This window comes from Gopherus flavomarginatus, chromosome 20, assembly GCF_025201925.1.
Source record: "Gopherus flavomarginatus isolate rGopFla2 chromosome 20, rGopFla2.mat.asm, whole genome shotgun sequence".
In the NCBI taxonomy this organism is placed as follows: domain Eukaryota; kingdom Metazoa; phylum Chordata; order Testudines; family Testudinidae; genus Gopherus; species Gopherus flavomarginatus.
In genome coordinates this window covers 3,632,802-3,642,618 of record NC_066636.1, presented here as the reverse complement: position 1 = coordinate 3,642,618, position 9,817 = coordinate 3,632,802, and positions in this window count along the sequence as shown.

The window sequence follows — 9,817 nt, the reverse complement described above, 5'->3', positions numbered from 1 at the left end:
AGTCAGCCTGTGGAACTCACTGCCAGGGGACGCTGTGAAAGCCAGAAGTGTAACAAGTTTCAAAAAAGAACTGGAAATGTTCTTGGAGAATAGGCCCATGAATGGCTTTTAGCCAAGATGGTCAGGGACGCAATCCCATGCTTTGGGTGTCCCTAAACCTCTGGGTGCCAGAAGCTGGGACTGGATGACAGGAAATGACTGCTCAGAGCTCTGGTATGAAACTGCAGAAAAACCTGAGTCTCTGGATTAAGTTTAGAAGAGTGAGCAACAAGGGTGATGTGGTGGGAGTCTGCTATAGACCACCAGACCAGGTGGATGAGGCTTTCTTCTGACAACTGGCAGAGGTTACTAGATTGCAGGCCCTGGTTCTCATAGGAGACTTTAATCACCCTGATATCTGCTGGGAGAGCAATACAATGGTGCATAGACAATCCAGGAAGATTTTGGAAAGCGTAGGAGACAATTTTCCTGGTGCAAGTGCTGGAGGAACCAACTAGGGGCAGAGCTCTTCTTGACCTGCTGCTCACAAACCAGGAAGAATTAGTAGAGGAAGTAAAAGTGGATGGGAACCTGGGAGGCAGTGACCATGGGATGGTCGAGTTCAGGATCCTGACGCAAGGAAGAAAGGAGAGCAGCAGAATACGGACCCTGGACTTCAGAAAAGCAGACTTTGACTCCCCCAGGAAACTGATGGGCAGGATCCCCTGGGAGAATAACATGAGGGGGAAAGGAGTCCAGGAGAGCTGGCTGTATTTTAAAGAATCTTTATTGAGGTTGCAGGAAAAAAAACATCCCAATGTGTAAAAAGAATAGTAAATACGGCAGGAGACCAGCTTGGCTTAACAGTGAAATCCTTGCTGATCTTAAATGCAAAAAAGAAACTTACAAGAAGTGGCGGAGTGGACAAATGACCAGGGAGGAGTATAAAAAATATTGCTCAGGCATGCAGGAGTGAAATCAGGAAGGCCAAATCACACTTGGAGTTGTAGTTAGCAAGAGATGTTAAGAGTAACAAGAAGGTTTCTTCAGGTATGTTAGCAACAAGAAGAAAGTCAAGGAAAGTGTGGGCCCCTTGCTGAATGAGGCAGGCTACCTAGTGACGGAGGATGTGGAAAAAGCTAACATACTTACGTCCTCTTTTTGCCTCTGTCTTCACGAACAAGATCAGCTCCCAGACTGCTGCACTGGGCAGCACAGCATAGGGAGGAGGTGACCAGCCCTCTGTGGAGAAAGAAGGGACTATTTAGAAAAACTGGATGAGCACAAGTCCATGTGGTCGGATGTGCTGCATCCAAGGGTGCTAAAGGAGTTGGTGGATGTGATTGCAGAGCCATTGGCCATTATGGCGATCGGGGAGGTCCCGGATGACTGGAAAAAGGCTACTATAGTGCCCATCTTTAAAAAAAGGGAAGGAGGAGGATCTGGGGAACTACAGGCCAGTCAGCCTCACCTCAGTCCCTGGAAAAATCATGGAGCAGGTTCTCAAGGAATCAATTCTGAAGCACTTAGAGGAGAGGAAAGTGATCAGGAACAGTCAGCATGGATTCACCAAGAGCAAGTCATGCTGACTAACCTAACTGCCTTCTATGAGGAGATAACTGGTTCTGTGGATGAGGGGAAAGCAGTTGTTATTCCTTAACTTTAGCAAAGCTTTTGATACAGTCTCCCACAGTATTCTTGCCAGCAAGTTAAGAAGTATGGGCTGGATGAATGGACTATAAGGTGGATAGAAAGTAGATCGCCAGGCTCAACGGGTAGTTATCAGTGGCTCCATGTCTAGTTGGCAGCCGGTTTCAAGCGGAGTGCCCCAAGGATCGGTCCTGGGGCCGGTTTTGTTGAATATCTTCGTTAATGATCTGGAGGATGGCGTGGACTGCACCCTTAGCAAGTTTGCAGATGATACTAAGCTGGAAGGAGTTGTAGATACACTGGAGGGTAGGGATAGGATACAGAGGGACCTGGACAAATTGGAGGACTGGGCCTAAAGAAACCTGATGAGGTTCAACAAGGACAAGTGCAGAGTCCCGCACTTAGGACGGAAGAATCCCATACACTGTTACACACTAGGGACCGAATAGCTAGGAAGCAGTTCTGCAGGAAAGGACCTAGGGCTTACAGTGGCCGAGAAGCTGGATATGAGTCGATAGTGTGCCCTTGTTGCCAGGAAGGCTAATGGCATTTTGGGCTGTATAAGTAGGGGCATTGCTAGCAGATTGAGGGATGTGATCATTCCCCTCTATTCAACATGGGTGAGGCCTTATCTGGAGTACTGTGTCCAGTTTTGAGCCCCACACTACAAGAAGGATGTGGAAAAATTGGAGAGTCCAGCGGAGGGGAACAAAAATGATCAGGGGGCTGGAGCACATGACTTATGAGGAGAGGCTGAAGGGAACTGGGATTGTTTAGTCTGCAGAAGAGAAGAGAGGGGGGATTTGATAGCTGCTTTCAACTACCTGAAAGGGGGTTCCAAAGAGGATGGATCTAGACTGTCCTCAGTGGTAGCAGATGACAGAACGAGGAGCAATGGTCTCAAGTTGCAGTGGAGGAGGTTTAGGTTGGATATGAGGAAAAACTTTTTCACCAGGAGGGTGGTGAAGCTCTGGAATGGGTTAACTAGGGAGGTGGTGAAATCTCCTTCCTTAGAGGTTTTTAAGGCCCGGCTTGACAAAGCCCTGGCTGGGATGGTTTAGTTGGAGTTGATCCTGCTTTGAGCAGGGGGTTGGACTAGATACCTCCTGAGATCCCTTCCAATCCTGATATTCTATGAATGGATCACTTGATAATTGCACTGTGCTGTTCATTCCCTCTGAAGCATCTGGCATTGGCCGCAATTAGAGACAGGATCCTGGGCTAGCTGGAGCATTGATCTGACCCAGTATGGCCGTTCTTATGACTCCTGGATTCTATCCCCAGCTCTGGAAGGGGAGTGGGGTTTAGGGAGTTAAAGCAGCGAGCAGGGCTGGGAGGCAGGACTCCTGGGCTCTGCTCCTCACTCTGGGGTATAACTGTGGATGTTCATATTATGCATATAAAGATCCCAATCTTTTTTTGAATCCTGCTGAGTTCTGTGCTCTCATGTGGCCATGAGCAACAGAGGCCAATAGGACCCTTCCTAGCCCCTGGCGTTTAGAGTGTCCCCACTTGGTGGGGCAAACCCAGGAACTGCATCTTTTTATACATGTTCCAATTAGCCAGTGGAACTCCAACCCACAAGCTATTACCCAGATGAAGAGCTCTGTAGGATCCAGGAGAGGATTTAAATTTACTTGGACAATGGGAGTCTCCATAAATAAAGACGCAGCTGTGATAGGTTGGATCACAGAAACCACCCTTGGGACTGCTACCTGATGTGATGAGACTACCTCTGAGCCCGCTTTCCTTGCCAGCTTGGGACTTCAGTGCCCTGCCTCATTTGAGCCAGACATGCTAGCCTGCTACAGACCCAGACCCAGGTCTGAACTACGTCCCTCAAAAGCTGCAGGCTTAACTGAAAACAGCTTAAGGAATGTTCCGGTCTCCCAACACTCAGATGCCCAGCTCCCAGTGGGGCCCAAACCCCAGATAAATCGGTTTTACCCTGTATAAAGCCTACACAGGGTAAACTCATAAATTGTTTGCCCTCTTTAACACTGATAGAGAGATGCTCAGCTGTTGGCCCCCCAGGTATTAATGCATACTCTGGGTTAATAAGTAAAAAAGTGATTTTATTAAATATGGAAAGTAGGATTTCAGTGGTTTCAAGTAATAACAGACAGAACAAAGTGAATTATCAAGCAAAATAAAATAAAACACGCAAGTCTAAACCTGATACAGTAAGAAAACGGAACACAGAAAAAATCTCACCCTCAGATGTTTCAATAAGCTTCTATCACAGACTGGACACCTTCCTAGTCTGGGCACAGTCCTTTCCCCTGGTACAGCCCTCGTTCCAGCTCAGGTGGTAGAGAGGGGATTTCTCCTGATTGCAGCCTCCTTTGTTCTGTTCCACCCCCTTATATAACTTCTGCACAGGCGGGAATCCTTTGTCCTTCTCTGGGTTCCCACCCCTCCTAAATGGAAAAGCACCTGGTTAAAGATGGATTCCAGTTCCAGTGACATGATCACATGTCAGTGTAAGACCCCAAGCCCACATTCCTCCCAGCCTGACTCAGGAAGGCCTGCTGCAAACAGAGCTATGCACAGTCCATTGTCCTGGTTGGTGACCGCCATCAAGATTCCACCCCACCATTAATGGCCCACACTTTGCATAATGACAATAGGCCCTGAGAGTCATATTTCATATTTCTAGTTTCAGATACAAGAGTGGTATATTTATACAAATAGGATGACCAGCTCAGTAGATTGTTAGCTTTGTAATGATACCTTACAAGAGACCTTTTGCATGAAGCATATTCCAGTTACATTATATTCACTCATTAGCATATTTTCATGAAATTATATAGAGTGCAACGTCATGCCAGGTATAAAATGTAAGTAGTCTCACTTAGACAGGTGTTGGTAGGCAAACTCCTGCCATTCCAAAAGGCCCTGAGCTACTACAGCTGTTAAAATCCCTGAGGTGAAGTAAAGCAACAGGGTGCAAGTCTCAGGCTCCCTGGCAGAGGAAGGCCAGGGGCTATTACCGCTGTACAGGGGAGCTGGCGCTGCAGTCATGCAACGGACATGCAGAAAAATGAAGGGAGACCCGGACACACTTGCAATGGGAGCCCTGGGTTTGCATCTAGAGTCCAGTGTTGCAATGAAAGTTGCATGCAGGGTGATCATCACTTACATTCCAGCTGGGCTAGGACTTAGCCAAGGGAGCAGCTATGACTGCAGAGGGCAAAGCAGCAGCTGCTCTGCTGGTGGCAGTGAAATGGGGCCCAGCTGGGGCCACCCCAGTACCAGCACCCTGTTGGACCCAGGGCTGCTCAGGTGGGACGTAACCAACCTCTCCTGCCATGCGGGCTTGCTGCCATCTCAGTGATGGCACTGAGGTGTTCCAGCTTTTTCCCCCACCCTGCCTGCTGCTTTGTGTTTGTGCAGCGCCTGGCGCAAGTTACCGTGGTAATAAATGATTAATGATTGCAGTGACGGGCAGTGATCCCTGGGGGAGGGTCTGTGACCTGCACTATGCCAAAGGCGCAGCCTGCACGGGCAGGAGCGTCCCATCCACCCTGGGAACCTAGGAGGATACAGAACCAGCGGCTGCAAAGCGGAGGCTGGAAATCCAGGCCTGAGCCATTCTGAAGCCACTCGCTGCAGTCGAGAGAGAGAGATGCTTGGCACAGAACGAGGGACTGGATCCCAGCGTCCACCACCTGCCACACAGCACCTGGCACAGTGGGGGGCCTGGGGCCTGATGAGCACCTGGACACTACCGTAATACACCTAATAAACAATAATGTACAGCACCTGGCACAGCAGGGGGCCTGGGGCCTGACTGGAGTGCTGGGCACTACCGTAATACTCCTAATAAACAATAATGTACAGTACCTGGCACAATGGTGGGCCTGGGCACTACCGTACTATACCTAATAAACTAATATATGGCGCCTAGCACCATAGGGTCCTACGCCATGATGGATGCCTTGGTGCTACCATAATACACCTAATAAACAATAATGTACAGAGCCTAGCACTGTGGTGTCCTGGTCCATGAATGGGACTCCTAGGAGCTACCATAATACCCTTAATAAATAATAATGTGCAGCTTGTAGCACAATGGGGTCCTGGTAGGTGCTATCGTAATACATCTAATATACTACTACAGTAACCCCCACCCCCATTTATCCAGCTCTCCGTATTAACCAAAAACCAGTGCACACAAGTCCAGAAGCAGACAATCTCTCCTGTGGCCGCTAGACAGCGCTGCAGCCTAGCACTTTCCCATTCTCCACATTACCCAAATGCTTTGTTATCCAATCTGGTCCCGTTCCCAATTCGATGGGATAAACGGGATTCTGCTGTACCAGCACTTCTAGTACTGCTAATAAACATTTTCTCCTCCAGTGATTAAGACGACGCCTCACCAAAAAGCGAGGGGGAGCCCATTCCAGTACCGGGAAGCGATGCACATCGCCAATCGCTGACTGCGCAGCCCCCGGCAGGCTAGGAGGGCAGGATTTCTGGAAAAGCTCTGCTCCAGGTCAAGCAGGAATTCGTTCAGGGCAGGTCTCTGGCCTGGGTGACACAGGACGTCAAAGCAGATGATCACAATGGTCCCTCGTGGCCTACCTATGAATCCATGAGAACCTGCGCTATGTAGCAACACGGCACTAGATCTGGAACAGGGGGAGGGCACAGGAGATGGGACCCCAAGCGCAGCATATGACCCATCGTCTCAGGTGCCTCCCAGCCTCTGCCAGATCCCGATGGGCTGTCTTTTCCCTGTGCTTTGGCAGCACTTTGCACAGCATGGCCTGCCCATAAAGCAGCGCACAGAATCCCTGAGGGGTGTCAGCTTGTGAATTCCCAGCCTGCCCAGCAGAGGGACGTGTGTGCGCTCACATGCAGCACTGCGTGACCCGTCACTGCACAAACAAGCTGGGACAAGGCAGCAGGACACACACACACAGTTTATGCCCTAGTTAATCTCAAGCTCCCCAGCCCCCTGCAGCCAGAGTCCCGGCCTGCAGGAGAGGTGGGACTCTCCACTGGCTTTTAGCAGTGCGGGGACATGGGCACACAGGAATAGTTGTGATTCTAGCCAAAAGAGGATCAGGAAGGTGTATGTGCGTGGGTGCACATGCACACACACAGAGAATACCAGACACACAAAGACCACACACACACAGAGAGCAGAGTTCATCCGTTCCAGCAGGGATGCACACACATTCATTACAGTGAAAATATATAATGCAAAACATTCTCAATCAAAACACCCCTCTACCTATTCATCAGTCCCCGTACACACCCTTGTATCTATCTTCCATCTCCCTCTCTCTGTTATCACCTCCTTCTGTGTCTGTTATCCATGGACCATTTGATCTCCTCTGTCCATCTATCTTTCTAAAAGCAAAACTAGAACCCAGGAGTCCTGGCTCCCAACCCTCCCTCTTCTCTAAACCACTAGACCAGGGGTAGGCAACCTGTGGCATGGGTGCCGAAGGCAGCACGCAAGCTGATTTTCAGTGGCACTCACACTGCCTGGGTCCTGACCATCAGTCTGAGGGGCTCTGCATTTTAATTTAATTTTAAATTAAGCTTCTTAAGCATTTTAAAACCTTATTTACTTTACATACAACAATAGTTTAGTAATATATTATAGACTTATAGAGACACCTTCTAAAAACATTAAAATGTATTACTGGCACGCGGAACGTTAAATTAGAGTGAATAAATGAAGACTTGGCCCACCACTTCTGAAAGGTTGCCGACCCCTGCACTAGACCCCACTCCTCTCCCAGAGCTGGGGACACAACCCAGGAGTTCCGACTCCCAGCCCCATCTGCTCCAACCCACTAGACCTCACTCCCCTCCCAGGGCCAGGGATAGAACCCAGGAGTCCTGGTTCCCAGGGCTTCTGAGAAATCCTTTCCCAGCCAAAACAGCCCACCCCCAAAAGATCAGATGCAGAGCTAACAAACTGGAATAAGGGCTCACAGTGGTGGGCGATCCAAGCCACAGACAACCTCAGCCCGGGGAATTATAGACCAGTCAGTCTAACTTCGACACCTGCAAAGATATACCAGAAGCAATGATTAAAAAATCAAGTTGTAAGCCCCTAAAGGACAATGGGGTTATAAAGGAATAGCCAAAACGGATTGGTCAAGAAGAAAACAAACCTAACTGAACTAATTTCCTCCCTTGAGAGGGTAACTAGCCTAGTGGATTGAGGGGGAGCAGTAGACTTGATATATCTTGGTTTTAGTAAAGCTTTTGAGACAGTCCCACATGACATTCTCATAAGCAAACTATTCACTACACACATCTATCTATCCCCAGATACCCCCTCTATCTATCTATCTATCTATCTATCTATCTATCCCTTACACCTCCTCTATCTATTGCCAAACACAACTCTCTCTCTCCTCTCTCTTCCATTTCTCTGCATCTCTCTCGCTCTCTCTTTTCCTGCCCCTTTCTCTCTCTGTCTCTCCCTCTCTCTCCAGTGAGGCCTGACGATTTATTTTTAGTCTCTTCTCTACCGCCCGGGGCCCCCCTGGCCTGTCTGCAGCCAAAGCTGCAAATGCAAGGACAAGATAACCTGGGCAACCTCCGATGAAGTTACGTTGAGATGCAGAGAAAGGGCTGGGGGTTGTCAACCTCTAGGGGTGATCTGGGAAGGGTTCTGCATTTCCTAAGACCACATCCAGGACCAAAGGATGTGTGGCCTGAGTGGGGGACAGGTCATTGCTCTGAGATGTAACTTCCCTAGGACAGACAGATACCTGATCATGCTGGCAGTCCATGCCAGGGTTTGCATTAGTGTGCGGGTTATTGATTTGGATGCTGGTTCCTCTCTCTTGCTTTGCTCATTGATTGGCTCGTTAGTTTAGTTCTGCAACGATCCTGACGTAACAGTTGGGCTCTTCCCTAACTCAGAGATGTTAAATGTATGTAGGATCATAATGGTTGTGCCAGGCTTGTCCAGCTGAGGTCAGGCCCCATTGTGCCGGGTGCTGCCCAGACACAGCGAGAGACGGTCCCTGCCTCAGCTGAGATTGGGGCCCTGTTGTGCCAGGACAGGTGCTGCACAAACACACAGTGAAAGATGGTGGTTTTCCCCGAACCCTAACATCATTCACAAAGGATTGCGGACTTCTGGTCATGGGATGATTTGTTGGTAATATTTGTGCCTTGCAGGTCAAACAGTGTGACAGAGGGGAGAGCTACTGCCGACCCCAGGAGTTCTGACTCGCAGCATCTCCTTCGAAAAACCTCAATCCCATTCCCCTCCCAGAACTGGGGAGAGAACCCAGGAGTCCAAATTCCCCTGATCTAACCACTGGACCCTGCTCCCCTCCCAGACATAGAACTCAGGAGTCTGGGCTCCTAATTGTCACAAGACCCGGGGGCTTGTTTTTTTTCATTCTGATTCCCCCTCATCATGCCTCAAACAGGAAGCACAGGGGATACTGACTCCCATGGTCCTGGCCCTTCTCTGCGGCCTAGTCTGGCCTAGCTGGGCCTAACCAGCAGGCTAGAGTTGGGTGATCTGTGCTGAGTCATGGCCAGCCTCCTGTAGATGCTCAATTCCTCTGGCCCACAGAGGGTTAACCCCCCCATTTAGGGGGGCTGGGTGGGGGTGCAGGCTGTGGCGGAGGTATTGGCATGCCAATGCTGTGTGAGTGCTGGGCCCGGGAGTTGCCATGGCAGCGGGATTCTCCTCCAGGCTTGGCCTTTTCAAAGGCATCAGCCACGGTGGGCGAGAGCATCAGCTGCTCGCCCGCCCCCCCCCCCCCCCCCGCTGTCGCCTGAATTATTAACAGCTCAATTGTGCTGGCTCATTTCTTGGCTGACGTCAGACGGGCTGCGGGCTCGTGCACGAACCCCCCCTCCCCTGCACCGGCTGGGGGGATGGGAGGCCTCCGAGTAATTCCAGCATTGGAACAGGGAACTAGCCGGCGCGGGGACCCAGCTACAGTGCCCAGCTGTCCCTCTCCTTCAGCATCACCCCCATCCTTCCCCATATACAACCCTCATCTCCCTAGCCATCCCCCCTCATCTGTCCATCCATCCCCTCACACATCACCCATCTGTCTATCCATCCTCCATACACATCCTCACTTCTGTCTATCCACCTCCATTCACACACCCCCATCTGTCTATCCATCCCCACACACACCCCCATCTGTCGATCCATCCCCCATTCACACACCCCTCATCTATCTAT